Genomic DNA, 26,522 nt, shown 5'->3' with positions numbered 1-26,522 from the left:
AATTCATCGATTCAGGGGGATTGTGGGCGCGCTACGGAGTCACGCCACGGTCAGTCCCGGGACGATGGACCGTTTGCCCGAATAGCCACCCGAAAAAGATGCATCTAGAGTGTTTCATTCAAATTTTATCTACCTTCGTTGGAGATGTTGTGTTCAGTGGGTATGGCAAGGAAAGGAATGGCTCCTTTAGTGCTCCAAATGGCTGGCGGGTGATCATTTCACATTGAGGATAAAATAGAGCGAACCGTAAATAGTTAAGTGGAATATGAATAAAAAGGAATCAATTTGCACAAAAATGTTTTTAACATGTTTAAATGTTTAATCACATGAATTAGCATAAAGGAAGAACGTGTCTGCAATTAATAAACTTAATCCAGTTATCTGACCAATTTAGACATGCGACACCACACACCCAAATCTGGTCAAGTTTTCATAATTAAAGCCTACCACCATCATCAATATCATTAAAAGTTGGCGCTAACTTTCCTTTGTTGTGACACATATCCCACTGGGATGATTATAAATGTTGGTCAAGTTACGATTTGAACTCGTGACCTGTGACATCTGAGACTGGGTGCTTCTCACTGCACCATCAAGTAGTCACTAGAAATGCCACGCAAAACTCTAATATAAGCTCCAATCCACCGAAAGACAAAGCTGATCATATTCTATCTGAACCAAGTACAATAAATCAATCTATCTTGTTCATTGAATAACTATGAATAAAATAAATGTAAATTGATTTCAAATTATATTTATTATAAAAACCACGTACACATAAACAATGCACTGCACTGTAGCTTACATCTTTTGCAGGACAGGGCAACCAACGGGAGAAATTTGATATCCTTAATCCCTCCTCCAGCTGAAGCATTGAAACAAACCCTCGTTGCACTTACTCATCGTGGCGCAAGAGAGAAGAATAAAAAGGTCCTAATCGCCGTTTTGTATTTTTGTGCGTAGGCGTGCGTATAGCTCCAACACAGTCAAAAAAGACAAAAAAGGCAAATTTTGCTACCCCCCCCAACCCGTGCGATCGTGCGGCATTACGTAATGACACCACCCCTCGGGCGGGTGTCCCGGGTCCGGGCAGCACCCGTAATCCAGATTCAGCAGAGAGCCTTCGAGAGTTTGAAAGCCGCGTAAAAACTGCCGCCAGAAACACAGCAAGAAGCAAAACCATCACCAAAAAACCACCCACACAGTTTTCATAAGCATAGATCATTGCATGTTTGTGAGTGTGAGTGTTTTGTTGTTTTTTTTTGTCGACTTCCAGCTTCCAGCATCCAGGCCTGCCTGTTGGCTCGAATGTCTCGGCCTCGGCCGGGGGGTTGTAAATTGTGCGTATATAGCGTTTCCATGGGGTCCTGTTTTACATCGTGTTTGCAGCCTTTCTCTTTCGCTCAGCAGCAAAAATGGAAAGAGAGTATCAAAGAAAAGGAGAGAGAAAGAGAGTGAAGAAAAAAAACGCAGAAAGGAGAAGGGAGGAGGTAGATATTTCATAATACATCCGTGGGCCAAATTTCGGCGGCAGTGAACACATTTCCTGGGCGGCACAACACGGTTAATGTGTGATGCTGCACGCGGAAGAGAGCGTACGCTGAGAAGGCGCCCGAAATCGTTCTTTCTCTGTCCCCTGCTGCGGTGAGAGATGACTCAAGTAGCGGATGAGGAGCAGGGAGGAGGGAGACCCACTGGCCGAAGAATACCGGGCACACTTTCTCCTTGAACCGGACCTGCCGGACCGCCGACGCTCACTCACGTACACACGCATTCGAAACCCGGTTCGCCGCTTGGTGTCCAGGTGGTGGATGGGAGGGTAGCAAGGTGCTCCGTGTCGCCTGACTGTTTTTCATGGCCGCAACCCTTTCCCTTTCAACCTTTTTTTTTCGGCCTCCAGATCGACCAGTTCGTTTGTTTATCTTCTCTTCATATTCCATTCACTTTCTCCCGCGTTGGGGAAGGTTGTTTTTGTTGTATTTTTCGTGCACTCCTCGTTTTGTTTATTTCTGAGTGTTGTGGTTTTAATTTCGTCTGAGCCGCCGCTGCATCTATGCATTCCTGGCATAGTTCTAGTGTCCGTGCACTCGCTAGTTAATGCAAACGACGTACTGGCCTGTCGCGTGCGTGTGTGCGTGTGGTATGTGCCCAGTTTACTCCCAAAACGCTTCGTTCTGTAATGGTAAGCACGCTGATTGAATTAATCAAATCACGGTTCCCGAAAGGGCGCACACCGTACACACAATCCGAACAAAACGCACCCGAAAGCAAACAACCGTGTGTGTCCCTTTAATTCTTTAAAAGCCATTCGCAATAAAAGGACAGTTACAGGCCAGCGTACAGCACCACATCCTGAATCAGAAACCATCGCCGCAGGGTCGCCGTAATTGGGCGACGGGAAGGGGGAACCCGCATAATGCACGCACACACGCACACACAAACGCTCGCGTTACGGTTCAACGTCCCTGCTATGTCGTGCGTAGGGTCTCACTTGTCGTGTTGACGGTACGGCTTTTAACCTTCAGGCAGCATTAGCCAATGCTTATGCTTATGGATAATGCACAACGTACGCAACCCCGCAATGAATGGCGTTGTGCGGGGACACGAGAAAAAACAGTTATTTATTTTTTTTTTTTTTACATGTGCTGGTGCGATAAAGTGTGCCTACTGCAAGGATAACGGATGTGTCAGATGATTTTTGACAGGCTACCGTCGAACAGTATGACATTTAAATCACCACACGCACACGCGGTGGAAAAAGGGAACGAAGGGGAATGTGTCTTGCTACGGCGCTCGCTCATCCCCCCCCTCTCCCCCTCCCTCCCCTCCCCTCTCTCCATATTGCGATTGCAAACCCCATTGGAAGGAAAACAATATGAGCGCGTGGTCCGACGACGGGATTCAGAAATTGCACCTGAAGAATCGGACAAACGCGCCACAGAGAGGACGGAAGTGCAATAGAGATAAAGAGAAAGAGAGTGTGTTTGTGTGTGTGTGTGAGAGAGAAGAAGAAACACATAGCCGCAGCAAAAGTAGGACGAATCTCACGGTGAAAGTTTTCGTTCAGCTCACCTATTTCTCTCCCCGTTTGGCGGCGGGCGGTGAGTCTCATCTCACACGGGAGCACGGGAGTCAGAGCGCCAGAGCGAACCATGAGCGAAATCGAGCGTAAGTGTGTAAATTTGAAACCGTACACACGAATTTTGAGGATAAAACAATATAAGAAATATATATGTTTAGACTAATTTTGACAAATATGAAGTTTAAAAAATATGTATAATAATTTAATATATTTCGTGCACTCTAAACACCTTCCAAAACTGTAGTCCAAAATGCAAAACTCTGTATCTTATCATATCATGGCTAATATCGCTAACGCAATAACCTATCCCACATTACTGCCCTATCGTGCTCGATTGATGCGAGCACCCTTCAACCCAGTCGCTTTCAATTTTACCACCACCCGCGGCACCACGTGCACCCGATCGGTACGCTCGCTCATAGTGCAGGCGCAACTGCGCATCTGAGAAACTAGCAGCAGCAGTTCGCGCGCGCCGCATCCCTAGCGCGAGAGGGTTCGTCCGGCTGGTTCATTCCGACTCGTAGCGCGAAACAGTACGGACGTGCGTGCGTGCGTGCAGTTCAACCCCGGGGAAATAGAAAAAAAAACAGTTGCCTGTAAGGTGATTCTGAACCACACACAGAAAAAAACCAACCAACCAAGCCTGGCAAAAGTAATTCGTTCGCGTGATTTACCATTTACACCATTCTGGCGTGGCGTATGTCTAGAGTCTAGGCGTAGCGGTGCGCATAATAAGGGAGGGTGAGAGCGTGCGTGACTGTGTATGTGTGTGTATTGCGGGAGGAGGAGCAGCAGTAGCAGCATAATCTCCCGTTAGTACGGGAAATCAACGGGGTTTCGGCCGTTCATAGAGAGCGTTTAGATGCAGTTAGTTTAGCCAAAACCGGGCATTAGCGAAGGGGTTTGGAAGGCGTGTGCGTGCTGGTGTGTATGTGTGTGCGTGTCTGTAGAGTCTAAACGAGAGGTTTGGTGATGCGGTGCACACCTGCAGCCGCTCTTAGATCGGTCAGTTGGTCAGCAGTCGTCGAGCAGCGAACCAGTCGGGAAGATCGGGCAAAGCTATCCGTCTAACCCCTCAATCAGGGTCTACCTGACGTCTGAGAGACCAGAGACAGTTCGAACCTGTCGCAGTGATTGTGTGTCTACGTGTGTCCATATCGTTCTAATCACAGGAGGTAGTCGTCGTGCACTGGCATAGCCATCACGAGCCACCGTAGCAGCTGGGCTGTGCTGTAGAGAGTGACTTTCCATCAGTACCTGCGAACACGACACCCGCGTGCGTAAGGAGGCGGTTGGGATGTAACAGGAGTAGGTAGTAAATTGGTCTCGAAATAAAAAAAACGGACAGACAGAGGTGCAAATCACCAGCACCAAGGGGTACGTCGCCAGGAGCCCATCAGGACATTAAATGGAACTCTCCGTGCGTGCGTGTGTGTGTGTCTGAGTGTGTTTAGGGGTCGAAACGACCTTAACCAGGCAGATTAGGCAGTAACGACGTCTGCCAGCGGATTCACGGCACAGAACGCAGCACGTGCCCCCGTTTGTAACTCTAAACGCGGTGGTGCCTCGTTTATGCAGGAACAGGCTCTATGCCAATCAACGCAATGCAAAAAAAATCATTCCTCCTTCTGGAGCCCGGAATGATGTCGTGCAAGTATATGCCTTAAAGCTGCAAAAAAGGGCAACGACGTGACAGTTCGTCCGTGCGGGTTTTCGATTGCGGAGCGCCAGATGGCGGGACAGAGAGAAGGTTGCGACCGCCCGGCCCCGAGTGTGCGCACAAAAAAGAAAGGGGCGACGAAAGAAAAGTACTCCTGCGTGTGTGTGTGTGTGCGAGTGCTTGTGTCTTTCCGTGAATGGGGCTTCAATGGCCAGGAACTGGGGGAACACCATATCCAATGGGTTTGACGGGGCTTTTGCTGCTTGGATTTTGCCTTTGAGTTTTAGGACCTCCGATTAGATTTATTGGATGGGCAAAACTCGCCACTCCAGCCAAACACAGAGCGAAACGACTGACCGAAAGAAGCTGGCCGCGCCTGTCCCCGTTCCGATACTGCCCATCCCACAGGGAACGGAGCAGGAAGTTAGGCAACAAGGGAAAATTATCTTCCCTCCGGCTCCGCCGCGAATCTCTTATCCGGAAGACGACGCGCGGCAGGCGACAGCGAAAGTCATACCGTGTCGCGTGTGTGTGTGTGTGTGATTGTGCGTGTATGTGAGCTATCATTCCGCATGGAGTGTGTATGTGTGTGCTATACTTTTTCCTCTTCTTTTTCTTCTGCTGATACGACACAAATGCGGCGTTGTGTGACACGACCACGTCCTCGTCGCTAATTCTCTTGGCGGCTTCTCTTCGCGCTCTCCCCCCCCTTTAAAACGCGCTTGATTCCGCTTGAAGCTTCAAATGCCTGATGCAATTTAGGGGCACCGTCCAACCCAGCCAGTCTTCGGTGCTGGCGTACCAATTGACCTCCCCTCCTCCCCTACTCTCCCTCCTTATAATAGCCACGGCGGTACACATGCGCACACACTGCCGTGCACGTGCTTTTCCGCGGTTTGACAGCTCGCAGCGTGCCTGTGCCAGGAGAAAAACGGAAACGGTGTAAATTGATTAATCTACATGTGGCACCGGGGCAGAAGTGCACCGAAAATTTGAAGAAGAGGAAAGAGAGAGAGAGAGGGTGCGAGCGTGTGCCCCCGGTCACGAGTAATAAAGCCCCCCAAGTCGTCCCTGGAGAAGGGACATGTAGTCGCCTGATTTGTTGCCCCTGTAAGAGGCGGGGGGGGGCTCCACACAATCGCAGGGAACCTCTTTCACTTGGACACATACTCTCTCCTTCTCTCTCATTCACTCACTCAGTTTGAGCAGCTTTCTCGCGGGTCGGGTCCATTGCAGCGTCGTCCAAATCAAAGGAGGGCGGCAGTTGCAAGGGCTGCATTTGTTTACATGTCGATGCACTTACGTCCCGTACATCCCTGTTGCTGCAGCGGAGCGGGCTGTACTGGCAGTGGTGGTGGTGCGAGGTGTTCAAGCAATGTTGATTGAAATCTTCCGCTTTTTCGCTGTTCCAAGCGGCCCCACACCCTAACACTTGTGGCGTAACGGGGGAATTACCCTCTCTCCCCCTCATTCCAAGGGTGCAACGATAAGTAGATAAGAAGCGTGAAGATGGCCGTGGGCGCTGGTTTTTTTTTTTTGTGTGTGCTATTTTTTGCAGGAAACCCTTCGCTTCCGATTCTAAATGTTGTGTTTGTTTACAGGAATTCTTTACCGCAGGTCAGTGTTTCCCAAGTTTTGTGCCCCGCAGAGTGTGTGTGTCCCGAGTGCGGAATAACAACAACACCCGTGCTTAATGTGGTTCGAATCCAGGTTCACAGGCCTTTTTCACCGTGAAGAAATAGTGGTTGTGTGTGTGAGATAGTGTGAGTTGCTTGTGCGCGTGTGTGTGCATTATTACCTACGGTATTATCAATGATAATCGTTGGATAATACAACGCCCCGGCCCTGTGATTCCCGTCCTTCCCTATGTGCAATATTCTTTGGTTGTGAACGCGCGCGCGTTTGTGTGTGTGGGTGCCAGTGTGATTGTGTGTGCGACAAAACCGCTCCAAACCCAGCTGTCGCACCATTACGCTCGGCAGTGAGCTATTTCGCGCCTCATTAGTCCCTCGTTAGCAACGAGCCGTCGCGCCGGCAAAGAGCGAGCGAGCGATCGAGCGCCAACCGCACACCGACGCACACATCAAAACCATAACCCGTCACCATAGGGCCTATCAGGGTGCAGCGCCAGGAGCCAGGTGCAGCGGTTCGGACGCATCTTCACAACGGCCACGGCAACGGCACGAAGATGAGTGACACCTGCGGCTCGAAGGTGATCGAGTTCTACCAGGACTCGGTCGTGCTGATCACTGGCGCGAGCGGCTTCCTCGGCAAGGTGCTGCTCGAGAAGCTGCTCGCTGTCTGGAGGCGCGCAGATATACGTGCTGATACGCCGGAAGCGCGACTACAGTGCACAGATGCGGCTGGAGCAGATTCTTAAGTCGATGGTAAGTGGAGGAGCGAACGTAGATGATGATGACGGCCACGCGCGTCCACGCGCCCGCGGATGTGGTTAAGTGGGGCAAATGAGCGACGGGAAGCAGTTTGTGCGCACAAGTGACTAGGCCTGGCCGGCGTACCGTGGAGCCGTTATGCTTAATTAAGCAAAAATTTCGTTATTGCGCACTCGCGCTGCTCAACACGCGGCCGCGGCATTGCGATCCTCGCCCGAATCTGGGCCGCGTAGTTTGGCACTTCAGCTCAGAAAACTCTATTTGAGATAATTCTGTTTCGCTCCTCACTCCTGCACGCAATTTGCACTGCCTACCGCTAGATTTTGGTCTCATTTTCCATTAAGAACTTCTTTTTTTTTGCTAGTAAACACCGTTCCTTCCCCGCATCGCATCACTTTCCCAATATCCGGGCATCTTGCTGTGTTTACTCATCTCTCGCTCTTTCCCCCGTCTCTTATTGCCTACAGTTATTCGACCGTGTTCGGAACGAGACCAAGGCAGCGAAGGCCCTGTTCGACAAGATCGAGGCGGTCGAGGTAAACTTCGAGCGGGACGATCTCGGCCTGGAGCCGGCGCTGCGCGATCGGCTCCGGCAGGAGGTGGAGGTCGCGTTCAATCTGCTCGCCTCGGTCAACTTTAACGAGGCGCTCGACCAGGCGCTGGAAACGAACGTCGAGTGTACGCGGCGCGTGCTCAACCTGCTCAGCGGTGCCCGGCGCATCAAGTCCGTCATCCACGTGTCGACGTTCTACTCGAACTGCAACGGACGCTGATCGAGGAGAAGATCTACGACGACATCGGGTTCGGCGGGTACGACAACATCAAGAGCACGTTTGCGAAGCTGCAGGACGACCACAAACAGTTCCTGTCGCCGGTCGTGCTCGGCACCTTCCCGAACTCGTACACGTTCAGCAAAAAGTGCGCCGAGGTGGTGGTGCGCGACAAGTTCGGCCATCTGCCGGTGGGCATCTTTCGGCCACCGATAGGTAGGTAGTGTGCGGGTGATGGGGGCAGTGGGTGCTTAATGGGATCTTAATTTGATGAGAAAAAATGAACGGAAGAGAATAAGATACAGATCGGCATAACAACAATTAGTGATCGGAGCATTGATGCAATTGAAACACACGCTTCACCTTTTTTTATCGATTTAGCTGAGAAGTAGCATTGATAAAACGTACAATCAAGAGGAAATCCGGTCAGCCTTACTAATAATAACATGCCAGACAATCTAGTTAGAATTGTAAAGCGGTGTCAGTTCAAAACAATAGGACGCTATCAATTTCCTTCAGACAAACGATTAATTAAGACGATACGCTACCGATCAATGTGGATATGCTAATGCGAAACACGATAAAACACGCAAATATCAGCCGTTTTACACGCACCACGCTCCTCCGATCCGTTTTTCTCGATCTGCAGTCTGCATAGAACGATACACATCTTATCACTATCATTGTACTAGCTTTTCCCCTTTAATTAGCGTTCCAAACCGGTCGGTTCGAACTGGATTAATGAAAAGCAAGTGATTCGGTAATTTTCCAGCCCGCTCACGTGGCTTTACAGCACGAGGCACTACCGCGTGTCTTTGATAGTGAAGGACATTGTGTTCTCCATTGCCTTTCGGTTCAATTCACGCGCCCGATTAACAACCACCCCTCCAAGCACAAACATTCGACATTATTGACCGGCTCTATGTCTCTCTATCTCCTTCCCTCTCCTCTCTCTCTCTCGCTCTCAGTGACCTCCAGCTACCGGGAGCCCGTACCTGGATGGGTCGATAACTTCAACGGTCCGAGCGGCATGGTGGTGCCACTGTCCCAGGGGCTGTACAGTGCCGCCCTGCTCGATCCCAAAAAGAAGCCGTTCATCGTACCGGTCGACTTCTGCGTCAATGCGCTGCTGGTGTGCGCGCACGACGTGAGCAAGTCGAGCGTCACCAAGAGCATTCCCGTGTACAACTACACCGACGACTGCAACCTCTGGACCTGGGACCAGGTGATCAACGGATTCTTCAGCGGACTCGGACCAATCCGGAAACTAGTGGCGTAAGTGTTTTATAAAGCCAAAAACGAAGAAAAATGCCCTCTGGGAATTGAACCAATGTCTAACTGTCTCTCTCTTCCTTTTCTCTTTCATTCTTATCTCACCAGAAAATACTTCACCGGCACAATCACGGTCAACCCGGTGCGGTACGCAATCTGCAAGCGAATCATGATGTTCCAGGCCTTCTGTTTGGATCTGATCCGCACTTTCAGTGGAAAGGAAAAAATGTAAGTAGTTTGCGCCTTAGCTTTTCATTCCCCCCGCCAAGGTCTGGTCCATGGGTCTAGTGGTCCTGACATAGTTTTCTTTTGTGCCTGTGATGCACCTACAGGTTTGAAGCAAGAATAGCGCAACATAACGGGGCACCTATGGGACGGCTCGCGGGGAATCCGAGGGAAAGCCTCGTCAGCTGTGCCAGTTTGTGGTCTGCGGCCTTCCCGCTTCCGAGGCCCTCTATAACCAACGCGATAACGGGAACTCCACACTTAGGAGCTTGAGGTTTTATTTTCTCCAGCTCTCCTTCCCAGTTCTCCGGTTAGGATAAGGGCCTGTCTATGATGGATGGATGGCGTACAGCAGCAAAAATAGGGGGAAAATGGCACACACCAACCCCTCTGGTGTGTGCCGGACCTACCTACCTCCTTTAACTGATCCCCACTGTATCTTTCCCTCGCACACACTGGAAAGGTTTCGCGCGAAATTCGCGCTAGAGAGTTTGTTGCTCCGGTTTGGCTTCGGTGGTCTCCTGGTTTTGTTCGCGAGCAAGGGGCGATGTGGGGAAGGGTTTTCGCTGTGTTTAATCAATGGCAAAACTGGGTTAGCCGGCAAACATTGCGGCCTCTCGAGTTGGATGCGGGAACGGCGCAACAGAGCGCAGAGCAAAAATAGAGCGGATTGTAGTAGCGCCACGCAACCGAGCCCCCTTCTCTCTCTCACACTCTGGATGGGAAGGGGGAGAAGTTTTACGGGCCAGGCAAAGGAAAATTCGACGCAGTGTACCATAAATTAATACCGTCGAGCGGAGGACGACGTCGGCTGGAGCCTGCGCGGGTGGGGAAACTTGTACCGAATGATAATCCAAAACGCTCGCACTGGGAAGGTTAAGAAGACTCGACGCCGAAGAGGCCATCGAACGAAATCGAGAAATGGAACGGTTGTGTTGTGTTGTTTCGCTCGCGCACACACACACACACACGCGCGTACCTCGCCGCCACTCTTCATTTCGCCGTTGATTTTCGCTCGTAATGCAAATTGCACACCGGGTTTCATAAAGCTTTCACCGAACGATCAAACGGGCACGCGCGCGCTCGCGCCTGTGTGCGATCGATGAACTCGATCCCGTTTCGCGAGTGACTCATCGGCAAGGGCGGGGGAGAAAAGGAGCGCTAAAGATCTGCAGGGGTTGCAATTTTTCCGTACGCTCAGCGGGTGGAGCGGTGTGGAGGCTTTTCATGCCCCGCTTTTGAAGCATCTTCGCCGCCGCGTAAGCCAAAGATACGCGCTTTATAGGTGAGAGGAAGGCGAGAAAGAGAGAGAGCGAGAGAGAAAGCAAGAAACGGGCTTTACGATTGTTAAATCAATTCGAACCGTTTTTCTTCTCTTTCGTTTTGTGCGAGTGTATTACACGCAGATGGTTGTGTGTGTGCGTTATTTTTTTTGTTTTACGTTTTTACCTTCTTTGTTTTAATTTTTGGGTCCGTCTGGGTGATGAGTTTTCATTTCGTTGACACAGAAAAGCCTGCTCGAGACACATGACGTTGTGGCGTACGTAACCGACATTTCTTAATTTTTTGGTGGTATTTTGTTGTTGTTGCTCTGTTTGAGCTGTTTTGATTTGTACCAATTATAAGATTATTTAACGATCCGATAACATATTTATGCACGATGGCGTTTGCGAGAGGGGAAAAGAGAACAACAAAGCTGGTGAGGTGTAAAAGCAGTTCATTATTGAAAAGTGTTAATTACGGCCAGAGTGTGGCCTTCATCAGCAACCATTGAAGCGTATAGAGACAGACACAGATGTCTTAATGCTATTATGTGTGCATACTTCAACAGATAAGAGATACCGTTGGTGAATAATTACTGAAATTCTCAAATCAGAAGGCTTCATCTTCTAAAAACCGAAACATTTCCACTTGAGAAAAAACGAACGCAAACGAAATTGAATACAAGAACTATCATCACTGTTTGGCTAATTGCAACTGTTTTCTTCGCAAATCAGCATTATTATATTTCTTTTCTGCACCTCATCATTACGCGTTTTGCCCCCTGGGTAATGCAGCTTGAGTAGGGGGTAATTCAGCAAATTACTCTCTACTAAAAAAAATATCTCCGTTACGAAGGAAACTATTTCACCATCTGTACCATGTGCAGACGCTTTGCTATTATTTTCTCCCATTTTTTGCAATCAATCTTACTGTTTTACTATTAACCAGCACCAATCGTGGTGAACAATTCAAATAATGCACAAATATCCCCCTGCATAATGCCAACCGATTAAGAGCCACTGCCTGCTTCGAGAATAACGCAGCACATTGCATACCTCGCAGGCGCTTAGAATGTTTCGCAATACGGGAAGCAAGCGGGAATAGAAACGTTCCAGAAAATCCACTACGAAACCGGGAATAAAAACGGTTCCGAAACACAACAAATGAATAAACAACCAGCAAAACACAACACACAAAATTGCTTCACACACACCGCTCATTTGCATACTCCCAGCGGAGTTAGATGGGCTGGTTTACGGTCCAGCACCTCGGCACCTCCCGGTTTGCTGTCCTGCAGGATCGATCGATCTCTGTAAGGAGAATCTGACTCGATACAAAATTCATCCACGTGCAGCCCGTTGACAGGGCAACGAACCCTCCAGCATCCCCAAACAACTTGTCACTGTCCGGCGTTGTTTGTGCAACATTTAAGCTCATTAAAAATGAAGCGAACCCAACCCGAGAATGCTGGCTGGCCTGAGAAAGGATCGAATTGGCTTGCTATTTTGTTTTCGCTTTGCGAGACGAGAAGGCTCTACTCTTGAGCTGTCTGGATGCTGGCTTCCAGAACGCACCAGCACAGTATTTCGTAACATAATGCAAGAACCAGAACAAGGGTCCGAAATTTCAGACGAAGATTATTTATAGTTTAGTTTTGATGCTTTCCTTTTACGTCACAGTCTGGGAACGCGCACAATGTTTTGTGAAGTTCAATCTGCGATCGATCGATCGTTTGCAGTATGTGTGGCGGGTTGTCAGCTGTTGAGCAACGGCAACCGGATCGAGGTAATGAGTAAATTGGTGCTTGTACTAACCGCTGAACGCTGGAAAGGGTTGGCATTCGGCACGACACTGGCGTAATACGATCGCGACAAATCGCAACAAATCGTGTCTTAGCGCGGCAAGAACAAGCCGTTCCAGGGTCAACCGCTTTCCCGATTTGCGGTGTATTGAACCATGTTTGGCGTTTGCATGAGCCACCTTGCACTAAATGCACCGCAATAGACAAGATTCTTGAGGGTTTGAGAGTTGATGCTGATGATGATGACGATGACTACGATGCCCTCGGACTCATATGCTGCTCGGACACACAGACACACATTGGAGTTTCGCTGCGAGGTGAATGGTAGATGGCCATGTCACCGAATTCGGACACGGTGCTCCCAAGGCAATCGAGCCGGGAGAGTTGCATGGCTGCTGCTGCTGTAGCTGCTGCAGGTGAATCGATTGCATAATTAGCGCCGATCTATGGTGCCGATGAACCGTTCATACACACTGCTCAAGAACTGCACCGGGGGGGTTTGCGATTGCAAAACGCCAAGCAATTGACGCTTAGAGCGGCAATGGAAAAGGTTCGTCCCTTGCAGCGTTCTTTACCGGTTCCGAGTAAAACCGATTGGGGCAATGATACGTAACAAGAAGGGCTTATGATTGCTTTTCTAAAGGCGACCCGAGATGAAATTAGCTACTCTCTGCAACGCAACGTTGTCTCTGAGCGGTGGAATGGGACGGTTAGGAAACACTGTTTGACATTTCTTGAAGAGTTTCACTTTCTGACGAGATCTTAAGCACTTTTAACAGCGCATATTCCCGTTGTCTACATAATAAAAACGTATTAACTAACCTCATATGATATCAGGGTACTTAAATCCCACTTTTTTCCAATAACCAATAACTGCAAAGGTTTACGATTTCTCCCTCACCCGGATAGATGGCTAAGCAACAGCCACACACAACCGTTTGACCTCTTTCTAATCTGCGCGGGAAGTCCATAAGGCACCACGCCGATCCTCCGCAATCCGTTTGAGCCCCCGTGCGCCCCTGACCGAGGCGCGTTGTCACGATGATGTAACACACTTTGACCCAAAATCAGAAAAAGACAGTGCGTACCCACCCGGGAAGGTCCCGATACGTAGTGTGGCCTAGTGGCCGAATCATCATAGCCCCACACATCACTGCCGGGGTTCAATCCGGTTTTGGCAAATGCGCTAGACCAGCGCGCGCCCGCGCGCGCGCCCGAGGATGCTAATTTTTGGGAGCACGAAATCTCGCGACATACCTATTACATAGCACACACACATCGCGTTCGCATTAAAAATGGGCTGCGGCTCAAGTTATGTCAGCCGTCTGATGCGTGAAGGCTGTTGTTGTTGTTGTTTTTTATTATCTTTACTTTCGGTTTGTCCAAAGCGAACAACACTGTTCGCGAAGACCTCAAACTGCCCGGCTACAAGAGCTCTTACAAGATGCAATTATTTAATTAGCTCTCTCGGTGCAGTGCTTTAATGTTTGATGATTGTGACCTTCCCTCCCTTTGCATGTACACCTTTTGCACAAGATCCCTTGACCCTTGGAAGTATGTTTGCTAATCTTTACCCCCTCTCCCTCTCTCTCTCTCTCTCTCTCTCTCTCTCTCTCTCTCTCTCTGCGCACAGTATGCAACGATTGTTCTCCAAGATGGTGACGCTGAGCGAAGTGTTGCGCTTCTTCTGCCTGAACGACTGGAAGATGACGAACGACAACATCCGCCGGATCAGCGACGAGATGTCCCCGCTCGAGGCGGAGATGTTCCCGCTCGACATCAGGAAGATCGACTGGACCGAGTACTACCGGAACTTTGTGCCGGGCGTGATCAAGTACGCGGTGCAGCCGCGCAGCCCGCGCAGCCCCAGCATTGCGGAGCGGAAGCTGAAGGAGTCGAAGGTGCGGAAACGAAAAAGCTCAACAGCGGCCTGTTCTACCTGCTGTGGAGCTCCGTGTTTATTATTGCGCTGAAGATATTCAAAAACCTCTTCAACAAGGTGTGAAGAACTTTCCAACTCCAAGTACGCTTCCATTTATTTAGGGTTCAATTTAAGACGGAAAATGGGACACGAACACACACACTCATACACAAACAGACACACACACACACACATACAAGCTGCAATCACAAGTACATGCTGATAAATAGGGGTAGTAGGTAATAAGGCAAATGGCGCAGAAGTATAGAGGTCCTGCCAATAAAAGACACGTCGCAAATTCACGTCGCCGCAAATGCGCTTGCGCAACCAGCAAACGAGCCAGCCAGCGGGCAAGCAGCAACTATTTACTAAAACGCATAGTAATCAAGCAACAACAACAAAAAACAACATGCATAAACGCGAAAGAAAGAATTATAAAAGTAAAGCAAGCAAACAAAAAAACATAACGGTAACGGAAAACATCAAACACACGAACAACAACATCAACAAGACAACAACATCATTTAAAGTATAGAATAATAATTACAAGCAAACAAAAACAAGAACAAAAAAAAGAAGAAAACCAACAAAAAACAACTTTGCCACTAGCTACGTAGAGCTAAGGATACCTGAAGTTCAGTGACAGAGATTTTTTCCAACAAATGATAACGATTAAATTAATTAATGAATAAAATAAACATTTGTAGGCTTTTTTGTATCCGTTTCGGGTTTGGTTTGCTTTGATTTGCGAAGTATGCGCTATGGAGTGTATCACAGTGTGTGTGTGTGTGTGTGTGTGTGTGTGTGTGTGTGTCGTGGGTTATCATTGATGATATCAGAGGGTTTTCAGCGTATCAATGCTTGGTGGCTTTCTGGTGATTGATGACGTCATAAGATATAGGAGGTGGAAAAAAGAGAAATTGACAATAGCTGATTCACGGTAAGCAATAGTGATGGGCGGGTCGACCCGAACCTACCGTGTCGGAGCCATCCACATGCACCCGGAGCGCTCCAGGTCGTAATTTTGATTCCGTGGTTTCAAGCCCAGAAAGGACCGTGATCCCCATTCGTAGGACTGACTATTTTGCTATCTGGTATGAAGTCAACTGAACTCGTTTGAGCCCACTAAACGTACTGAACTCGTTTGATCCCACCAAACTTACTAAACCCACTGCACTCGTATGAACCTACCGAACTCGTATGAACCTATTGAACTCGTATGAACCTACCGAACTCGTTGCACCCACGGGTCGAAGTCGCATATGCTTTGCTGAACCTATTGAACTCGTTGCACTCACGGGTCGGAATCGATCAAGTGCCGTCGGCCAAGCCGCACCTGACTCCGGGTCGATCCGTTTGTGGAGTCGTATGACCCATCACTAGTAAGTAATTCAATCTGTATCATTTCTACCTTTATTGGCTTTGGAAGCGACCCCGAACCCATAATCAGACGCTCTAGAACTTCAACTGATCTCAAACCTTCATTGTTCCTGGAACTGATCCCGAACCCATACCATTCCAGAAACTGATCCGACAATATACCGTTCCTGACTCATATCAGATGTCCTGAAACCGATCCCATACCGACCCAAGAACCTACCGAATCCAAGATAGCTCTGAAACGCTCGGAATCATATCGAATCGGAAACAAGTCCTGGTACGCTACCTACCTGAATACCATAATTGATTCGCTGCGGAATCCGATAGCAGAAGATATAAATAAAAAACAAGAAGAAGTAGAAAGGGAATAAGAGATGAAGAAGAATGCAAATAAGAAGAACACGAAGGGAAACATAACAAATATTCAAAACAAAATGATTAAAATTAAATAAGCAGCAGATGGAGCAGCGGAATAAAAGGAATAAAAAAGCCAATAAGAAGGAATAAATAAGATGAAAAATAATTAAATACTGGTTATGGATTCAAGCCACGTATGGGACAACCCTTTGTAAATTGCTGCCTAATCAGTCCCTGCCACGTATAGGACTGATTATGCTGCAATGGATCAATTAAACCAGTCATTTCTCAGATGAGTTCACGAGACCTACGGATGCGAGAGGTCGTACTTTTGAAGTCGTCTCACAATTCACCTATCTTGGGTCAAAGGCCAGCAACGACAATAGCATGGAAGCTGAGTTGGGCGCAAGGATGCTGGCTGCCAACCGGTCATTCTACAGCATGAAAAATCGGTGCACCTCAAAGAACCTGTCGCGACGTACGAAGCTGGGACTATATAGCACCTGTATAAGTGCCTGACGAAACCCTCTTAGCCGCGTTCGAGAGGAAGATGCTCAGAAGCATTCTTAGCCCCGTATGTGTGGAAAGACAATAGGGGAGCCGTTATAACAACGAGCTATACGAGATGTACGGCGACCTCACTGTCGTACAGCGTATCAAGCTCGCCAGGCTCCGGCGGGCTGGCCATGTTGTACGCATGGAAACGTAGGACCTAGCCCATGAAGTATTTTTAGGACAGAGGGGAAAAGGTCAGAGAAATTGAGGTGGCAGATGGAGAGGAGGCGTCCACCATTAAGGCCGGAATAACGGACTGGTAGATGAAGGCGCGCGACCGTGAACGGTTTCGAAAACTCCTGAGCGCCCGCAAAGCGATTGTAGCGCCGGATAAGTAAGTAAGTAAAAGTTGAAGCTTAAACGAATAGAAAATCAAATAACCATCGAAGAATAAAACGAAATAGGAGTGGTTTGAATCAAAATAAAATTTTATCAAAATTCCGCTAAATACCATGAATTGCTACACTCTCCCCGCGCTCATGAACTTGTGGGGAATGAAATCGTACATGCAGCCAATGTGTGGGAAAAGGCGAATAAGCTATATTTAAAAGTCTCTATAGAAATTAGCTAAACTAAACTAATTATATGTGACGAAAAGTTGCAGAAAGGTTAAAAACACTGACCTATTAAGATTAAGATTAAGCTTAAACGACTGGAAAATCGATTATCCATAGAAAAAAAACGAAAGCTCCATAGCTTCAATGGTTTACTCAATAGATGGCGTTTTGTAACACATTATTATATTGTTGTATTTTTCTTGCCATGTGTTTCGCCTAGCTTTATGTATCATGGCCGATATACCATTGTAACTTACTGAGCAAAAATCCATAAAAATGGTCCTGACCACACGCCCATACGCGGGTATCATGAGCTAACACCATCGTTACTCAAATCTCAGTTCGATTCCGGAAAGTAGGTCCGCCCAGCGTTATACGGAGTCGTTGGGAATTGTCTCGAATCGCACGGAGTCGTCCGGAGTCATTCGGAGTCTGAGTCTTCCGGAGTCGTTCAAAGCCCTTTGGAGTCGTCGCAGTCGCGCGGAGTCTGTCGGAGTCGTTGGAAATCCGAGTCATCCGGAGTCATTCGGAGTCGTTTGGAGTCGTCCGTTATCCGATTACAGTCGACTCCGATCGACTCTGGACGACTCCGAATGATTCCGATTCCGGTCGACTCCGGTCGTCTTGGGATGCCTCTGACGACTCCAAACGACTCCGGACGACTTCGACTCCGAATGAATCCGACGACTCCAGGCGACTCCGGACGTCTTCGACGAAACTAGTATACGGACAATATCTGGAGTCGGATCGGAGTCGTGGGTGTGCGCTCCAAAGAGCACATCACTAATGTAAACAATCGTATCGCCGTTCTAGTCTTAGCGATGCATAACTTCAATGCGAAACCATACAACAATGCTATGAAAAAGCACTCAAATCGAGGAAAGCTCCTCTGTCCCAGCGCCACAGATTAGTTAAACGACTGGAAAATTGAATATCCATAGGAAAAAAATGAAAGCTTCACAGCTTCATTGGTTTGATCAACAGATGGCGTATTGTAATACTCATCATTATATTGCTATCCTTTCTTGCAATGTGTTTCGAAAAGTTTCATCTTATAATGACCTATATAGCCTTCTAACTTTCTGAGTAAAAATCTATATGAATGGTCGTGTGTCAGATACGTGGGTATCAACACCAACGACCATTTCTCAAATCTCACTTGCTTCAGTACTGTAGGTTCCGTTGGAGTTAGTATTTAAACAATCGTATCGCTGTCTAGTTCTAGCGATGCATAACTTCAATGCGAAACCATACAACAGTACAGAGAAATGAGAAAGCTCTCCTCCAAGCGAGGAAGCTCCACAGGTTGGGTATCCACAAACAGATGATGGCGCCACCAGCTTTTTGCTATTTTTAGAATGCATGAGTCGTTTGCCGTCTGCTAAACGAAGTCTTTTATATTCCGTTTAGGTAGAGAATTTGAGGCGTTTAGAAGCCGTTTAGTGGTCGTTTTGTGGATTTGTGGCACTTGGGGTGTGGCTACCCAAGCGCCACAGATTAAGCTTAAACGACTGGAAAATTGAATATCCATAGAAAAAATGAAAGCTCCACAGCTTCATTGGTTTGATCAATAGATGGCGTATTACAACTCATCATTATATTGCTATCCTTTTCTTGCAATGTATTTCGACAAGTTGCATTTTATTATGACCTATATAGCCTTCTAACTTTCTGAGTAAAAATCTATATGAATGGTCGTGTGGTTAGATACGTGGGTATCAACACCAATGACCATGCTCAAATCTCACTTGCTTCATGTGCTGGTGGTTTCTGTTGGAGTTTAGTATTTAAACAATCGTATCGCCGTTCTAGTTCTAGCGATGCATAACTTCAATGCGAAACCATACAACAGTACAGAGGAAATGAGAAAGCTCTCTCCAAGCGGGAAGCGATGAACTGGTTGGGTATCCCACCAACAGATAGCGCCACCAGCTTTTTTGCTATTTTTAGAATGCATGATCGTTTGGCGTCTGCTAAACGAAGTCTTTCTATATTCCGTTTAGGTAGAGAACTTGAGTCGTTTAGAGAAGCGTTTAGTGGTCGTTTAGTGGATTTGTGGCACTTGGGTATCCCACCAACAGATGGTGTCACCAGCTTGCTGTTACTTTTAGGATGCATCAGCCGTTTATCATCTGCTAAACGAAGTCTTTCTAGATTCCTTTTAGGGTGAGAGCTTGAGACGTTTATACTCCGTTTAGGGGTCTAAACGTGGATTTGTGGCACTTGAGGACCAATTTTTTGTACTTGGGACCGACTATTCTGCAAAGGATCAACTAAACCAGTTATTTATCCTTTTCTTCTTCTTCTTCTTGGTACAACCCAAATAGCCAGAATGCTTAAGCAGCTCATTTTGGCACGCTAAAGATCGCTGCTCTAATTCGCCTTTTGCAGTAGATAACAGCATCAAAGTTCTATGTGGGTCTTCAAACAGCGCCTAAGCAGCTTCCTTATGCCACTATGCCAGGGATTTTTTCTTTGTGTTTTATTTTCAAGCAAGCGTCATCGATGAAATAAACAACAAGATTTTTTTCGTTTAAACACATGTGTATATTTTTCCTTTGTATTAATGAATTACACAAATTTACACATTTACTGATAATTCACAATCACTTCACTCAATATTCATTCTTCAATTAACGAATCTAACTTGTGCAGCAGCAATGAGATTATTGCCGGCGTCCGTCTTTGACACTTTGACAAGAGCCAGTTCGTACTGATATCATGCATTAAAATCTATAAAGTTCCACCAAGTTCAGTACCCTTTCTTAACAAGCCTTCAAGTCCATCATGAACCCTACACATAGTGCTGATCAGCCGCAAAGTTCCAAAGAGTACCATGTGCCTGTTAAAAAGCTCCATAGTTCCGCAAAGTACCGTGTATCTCTTAATCAGCCACAAAGTACGACATCAGAACAATTTTTCGTTAAACAGCCCTAAATCAGCTATAAAGTACGAGCTGGCTGTTTGGGAATAAGCGTTGTCGGTCAAGGCCTGCCTGTACTACTATTGGGCTCGGCTTTCAGTGACTTATTTATTACCATAGCAGGATAGTGAGTCCTAGGTATGCGGGTACGTTCCATTATGAGCTTGAACCCATGACGGGTATGTTGAAAAGTAGAACGAGTTGTCGACTGTACCACTAGACCGGCTAAATTTATGCCATTTTAGCACCGACAAACCGACGTGACACTTCGAACAAAATGAGCTTCAAAAGTTGTCTCCTTATTTCAAATGAAAATACGTTAAACACTAGCGCCATCTCTATAATGATTCGCTTACTACACTGACACAGAGAAGAACTGCTAAACCCCCTTTTTGGTTTTCTTCGCAATTTCGTATGCGTTTTGTTTTATGTACTTCTCACATCTTTTGCATTGATTTGGAAACTTATAAAATGATTTTCCTGGGTGTTTGTCCAATAATTCTCACAAAATCTTGCCTCACACTTCCTTTGCCATTTGTATTTAGAAAAGTTGTTTACATCGAAGCAGCAGGGAACAGAGCTTACTTTGACAGAAGTGTTCGCCTCACTGGTAAATGACAGTACTTCGTGTGGGACACTTTTGTAACGCCAGTGTCATGTCGGTTTGTCGGTGATTTTAGTGCCAGCAGAGCTTATTAGTGGCTAACGCAGGCCTACATCGACAACTTGTTGCAATAACAAAAATACAAGAAGAATAAACAACTACAAAAGGGACAAGAAAAAGTAAGTCAAAAATGCAAAAGTAAGTAACAGAAGAATTGGAAAAGAAATGATAAATTAAAGAATCAGGAGTACAGAAGAAGAAGAACGTGTTATTATTTCGCGTGTAGTTGGCGTATATATTTCGCGGTACGTGTATACGCACCGTGTTATTTTTCCTGCTGTCACAACTGTCAAACGCTCCGCTTGCTCGTCAAACGTCAGTGCGGAGGAAAAACCCGCGCATTTCAAACAAAACTCGACCAACTTGCGATTGTGCAGTGCAGTGCGTGTGTTGATTGTTTGTGTTTATGTACATTTAGCGTGAAAATTCGCTTTTATTCACTCTATCGCGATGAGTGCTTACTTTGCAGACATCGATGCCGTCTGCTCCTCGCTCGGATGGATGGACGGCGAGGTGTACAAGATGGATCCGGAAGCGGTACAGGGGCTGAAGCACCTGATCTGGATCCTGAAGCAGGACCGCCCGCGCACGAATGCCGTCGCTACATCGGCGGCAAGCGTATCGTGCAGACCGATCTGATACCGATGGTCATCAGCAACTTCGACAAACCGGACGTGGTCGATGTGTTGCTCCGGCTGCTGGTGAATCTGTCCTTTCCTACGCTGCTGCTGTACAACGGTAACTATCCGAAGGATGCGGCCGAGCAGCGAAGTTCATCCGGCTGATGGAGATCTGCGAGGAGTACAGGAAGCGTTCTCGCTGAAAAGTTTCTGGTCGGTGTTGGGCGATCGGCTCGAGAAGATTCTCCACAGGTATGATTAGTGTTGTCGTGGAAGAATGGTGTTCCTGTTCTCAGGGTTTATGTTCTCCTTTTCCAGGACTGGGCTTTGCGCAGCGAAGCGGACGGACTCATCATCGAACGAATTCTCGTGCTGATCCGGAACGTGCTGCAAGTGCCGGCGAACGTGGAACGAGAGAAGCGCTTCGACAACGATGCCAGCCAGCACGACTGTTTGCTGTGGGCGCTGCACCAGGCTGGCATACTGGACATAATACTATACATACTCGGGTCGCCGCACGAAAACCGCTTCCTCATACACACGCTCGAAATCCTGAGCCTTGCCTACCGGAACAGTCGGCCGTCCATCTGGCGGACGCAACGCGCTGCCGCGTACGAACACCGAGAAGAAGACGGACGAGCTGTTGCTGATAAAGGCGCGTCAACCGACGACAGCAGCAGCTGCAGCAGCAGCAACGACAACAGCAGCCTTGGGGAAACCGCGCCGCTGGGCGTCATTCGCGTTTCGCGGCACGTACACGTTCAACAATGTGAAATCCATCTCGGACAGTGATGCCGTTTGCCACCAGTCGCTGGCAAGATAATGCGCATGGACTTTAGCTCGGAAAGCATCGCCAGAAGTGTCGTTCCGGAACGCGAAGGAAACGGAAACGTTCGAACGGAAGAGCATTTTTCGGTGCGCTTGTTTTTGCGCGAGTACTGCATGGAGATTCTGCGCGTGTACAACAATATGGTGCGCCAGGCACGGCGCTACCTGAGCCAGCACGGGACGTCGGTGTCGGAATTTCATGACGATTCGTACCTGCTGTGGGCCTAACGGTTCTTTCTCGAGTTTAACGGCACGCAGTGGTTTTAAAATTGAACTAGTGAGGATGGTTGGTAGGGCTTCTTTCTGTGATAATGTTTTTGTAACACGTGATACTTTATTTTCCAGTGAATCTTTGAACATCGACACGTTTCATTGGACGGTGACACGCATGGACACGTACACCGAGAACATTACTACGGATAAAACACGCAAAGCCGTCTGGGCAAGGCGTTTGCATCTAACTATACAGGTAAATTCCGAGCAACGATGAAGAAAGCTGTATTATTAATACATTTTTCTTGTTTCAATCACCAGACGTACGGGAGCTTCTAAACAATATGCATGCGCTGGAAAAATAAGGATACAGCGGCTTCCGAGCTTCTCTCGGTACTGCAGAACAACATCTTCTACGTCGTAGAGTATCGTGAAACGACCCTTCACCTGTTGACGAGTTTCAAGGAAGCATTACATACAAAGTGAGTGATAAAGGACTGAATAAGAGATTAGTTTGCTTAATTGTTTTTTGTTCATATTCTTTAGAGCTTACCTAAGAGATGTCATAGAAGTGGCGCATCTATTCTTTAGCATGTTGCAACGATTCTGCAAGGGCACGGTACGCGTACAGGAGCGGGTGAAAGCAAAGCGCAAGAAGGCTAAAAAGCAACCCCGTAAGAAAACAACCGAAGAGCAAGAGGTAATTCAACATTGTCCTTTTTCCCCAACATTCAATTCATTTCGTTATTTCGTTCATATTTCAACTTCCAGGAAAATATCGAAAATCGATGGCTGCAAGAAGCGCCAACCATTGCCTCGTTGCTGGAAATGGTGAATTTAAGCAGCAGGAGCTACCCCCGCCGTTCGATCGGCCTCTTCCGTTCCTGTTGAGGAGCAAAAGTAATAAATATATTTAAATATATTCCATTTCCCTTAGAACAAACTGAAATGCCTTCTAACATGCTCTTACTTCTTCCCCATCTTTCAGAGGAGATTGTTTGAAGAGCATCCATTCGTTGCTGAGGAAAAAGAACTACGAACAGGCAATCAAATGCTGTATGCTGCAAGGTACGCTCTTGATATTCGATTTCTTTCATTCACAACGTTTAATGTTGTTAATATTTAAAACTCACGCGCCACAGATCGGTTTGACGACGAGCAGCTGCTTTGGCAGCGAGACTGCCACCCCGGATGAGGATCTGATCACACTTCAAGACATTTTCGCCGCCAATTTGTCTCTCCGGTAATGGCTTTCCGCTCCGTAATCGATCGCAATAGTGTCGAGTAATGTTTTTTTTCTCCTTTTTCTAGCAACTGATGGGGATGGGGATACGATAATATGGTGAGATGCAAGAAGATTCAGAAGAAGAAGATGAGCTGGAGGAGGAAGGTAAGCAGTGTTGGGAAATATAATGTTCTAGTTCTGAAATATTTGTATACTCTATTGTGTACGTTACAGAAATCGTTAGCATGAGGAAAAGGATTTTAAATTTGAAGAATTTTCGAAACGGTATGAAACAATGATCCTTCTTCCTTAATTTATGTTCATTAAATTCAATTAAAATCCTTTTTCATACAGCCTGGTAGACCATCGCGTGGTTTATGCCTGTACGACGGTGCTAACGGATTGGGAAAAGATCAAGACCACATGTCTGAAGGGCGGCTGTGACACTGCTTTACCGCATTTGTGTCGAGCATAAGATGCCCTCGATGCTGTTTCAGGTGAGGAAATGCTTTCGTAATGTCTAAGCGCTATATTTAATGCTATTTTACCTTCAGGTGTCACTTTTACGCATATTTCAAGCTGTGCTGAACGCGATCGAGGATGAGCATTCGCGCGAACTTCGCCGGCTTGCGATTTACACCGTGCGTCAGCTGCAGCAAGAGGTGCTGACTGGGGCCGAGGATGATGGTGGATTGCTGTTTGCCGAGCTGCTGTTTGCCAAAACGTCGCGAATCGCGTGCGCACTGGAAATAGGCTACGATGAGGTGTTCAACGATAATGGAAGGTATGCACCAATGGATAAACGTGGCTTTAAGTTAAATTTTACGATGCCTTTTTGGATACAATTTCAGGAAAAGGCACAGCTTCCCAAAAAGCATGGACCGAAGAGCAGGAACAGGAGCTGCATCGCTTGTTTATGGAAAATCAAGAAAATCCACAAACAGATCAGGGTAGGAATAATCCTCCTTTTCTTTACTTTCCTTACCGTGCTTGGATTGATTGTTGTGCTCTGTTTTAGATGTTATCGACTGGCTGCTTGAAAATCTGATCGATCAAACGCGCACCGCGCGTGGCGTGATGAAGAAGCTGAAGGAAATGGGCCTTACCTTTAAGGCGCCGACCAAAAAGAGCAACGCAAACCGGCAGCAAAGGCTAACGCTTGACGAGCCCACGAAGACGGCAAGCTCGGTGTGCTCTACGAGGAGCTGCGGCTGGACAAAAACCCGCTCAAGAGCATTGCGGAAGCGTTCGAAAAGAAGTTCACCCGTCCGGCCATCGCTCGGCGCATGGTTTACCTGGGATTGATTGCAGACGTGGCCGAATAATGCATCGAAGCGGCTTGCCAACAACGAACGGCGAGCGAGCGGTAGCGATGGTTCGTCGCAGGACGACGAAAGGAATAGGCACTTCCTCCGACGAAGAGGAGGAGAGGAGAAGGCGGAAATTTAATCAAAGCATCAACAAGCAGCTGAATGAGCCGCTCGTGAAGAAAAACCTGAAAGCGCTCCGTGGCGACGACATGAAGCAAGCCGTACGGTGGATCGTCGAAGTGCTTCGAAGAGGTTCGCAGTCTGTACGAAGACTCGGATCCATCGGAAGACACCGAGGGAGGCGTTCCGATGATTCCGATTGCACCGTACCAAACCGCTGCCCTGAAGAAACCGGAATTCAAGCGTTTTGCTACGGTCGCTCGGTGTGATGGACACTGGCCGGCAGGTGAGAATGATTGGCAGCTCTGGTTCAAAAGGTTCTTAATGATTTATATTCCTTCCAGTTCGTGTACCATCGGACTACCGTTTCAACTGACGCCGGAAGAGTTGAAAAAACGCATGGAAATATTAACTGCTTTCTGTGAGAGCACCGACAGCAGCGGATGAAGACGAGGAAGCGGGGAGATCGAAGCGTTGTTTTGGCCTTCAGCTGCTTCAGAAGATGAAATGGATATGAACAACCACTACGAAGAAGAACGCCGATCGATGTCACCGCGCTGATCGTGTCGGAAGATGATCTTGCAGATGAAGATCGTCGGCAAACCGCACAGCTGCTACCTCCAAACGAAACCGATCTGATTCGTCCGATGCGACGTCGGAAGTGTCGCTAGTACAGCGGCGCAAAAAGAACAAGCGCGTAAAGTCACAGAGCACAGCTAAGTCTTCAAAGCAGCGAACGTCTGCTTCGCAGCTCGCTGAGTCGGACGATGAGGTGAAAATAATATCGCCAAAGCAAACGCGGCTTGTTATTTCGGACGACGAATCGGACATGGATACTACCTCTAACAAGCAACCGCGGTATATCCTCGCAGGGGGACGATGTGGGGGAAACGATAGCACCAAAGCAAACACGGCTTGTAATCTCGGACGATGATTCGGAGACGGAAGCTTCCCCCAAGCAACAAACAACTGGTGGCGCATCCTCCGTGTCGGAGCTACCAGCAGAAGGCCAGAGCCCAGAAAATCGATCTAAATCTCAGAAAGGGCGCAGACGTGCCGCCGTTATCAGTAAGCGATGAGGAGTGAGGAGGGGAGTTGTACAGTGCGTACACAAACACAAACAAAGATCGTTATTATTTTTTACATATTTTGATGTCGTAAAATCTGCTTCAAGTTCAATGTAGGTGAATAAAGTATAAACTTCTACTCACAAAGGATTATTTTATTTTTAATGTGTTTTACATAGTTTACTATGTTTGATTTTTTTGTATCACTCGTTTCGAATGTCTATGGCCTTGATATCGACAAACAATAATGCGGGAACCACGCGTTCGTTTCAAACAAACACGTCCACCAGTGCTATAGGTTGCCATGGCAACGGCT

The 26,522-nt window shown here is 47.5% G+C and overlaps 2 pseudogenes; both read left to right on the top strand.

The window, feature by feature from the left end:
• Positions 1 to 6,838: 6,838 nt before the first annotated feature.
• On the top strand, positions 6,839 to 14,439 carry LOC121603204 (annotated as a pseudogene).
• Positions 14,440 to 21,187: 6,748 nt separating this feature from the next.
• On the top strand, positions 21,188 to 25,425 carry LOC121603205 (annotated as a pseudogene).
• The last annotated feature ends 1,097 nt before the right edge of the window (positions 25,426 to 26,522 follow it).

The sequence above is a fragment of the Anopheles merus genome, unplaced genomic scaffold (assembly GCF_017562075.2).
Source record: "Anopheles merus strain MAF unplaced genomic scaffold, AmerM5.1 LNR4000918, whole genome shotgun sequence".
Classification (NCBI taxonomy): domain Eukaryota; kingdom Metazoa; phylum Arthropoda; class Insecta; order Diptera; family Culicidae; genus Anopheles; species Anopheles merus.
This window is presented reverse-complemented; position numbering and strand designations above follow the sequence as displayed.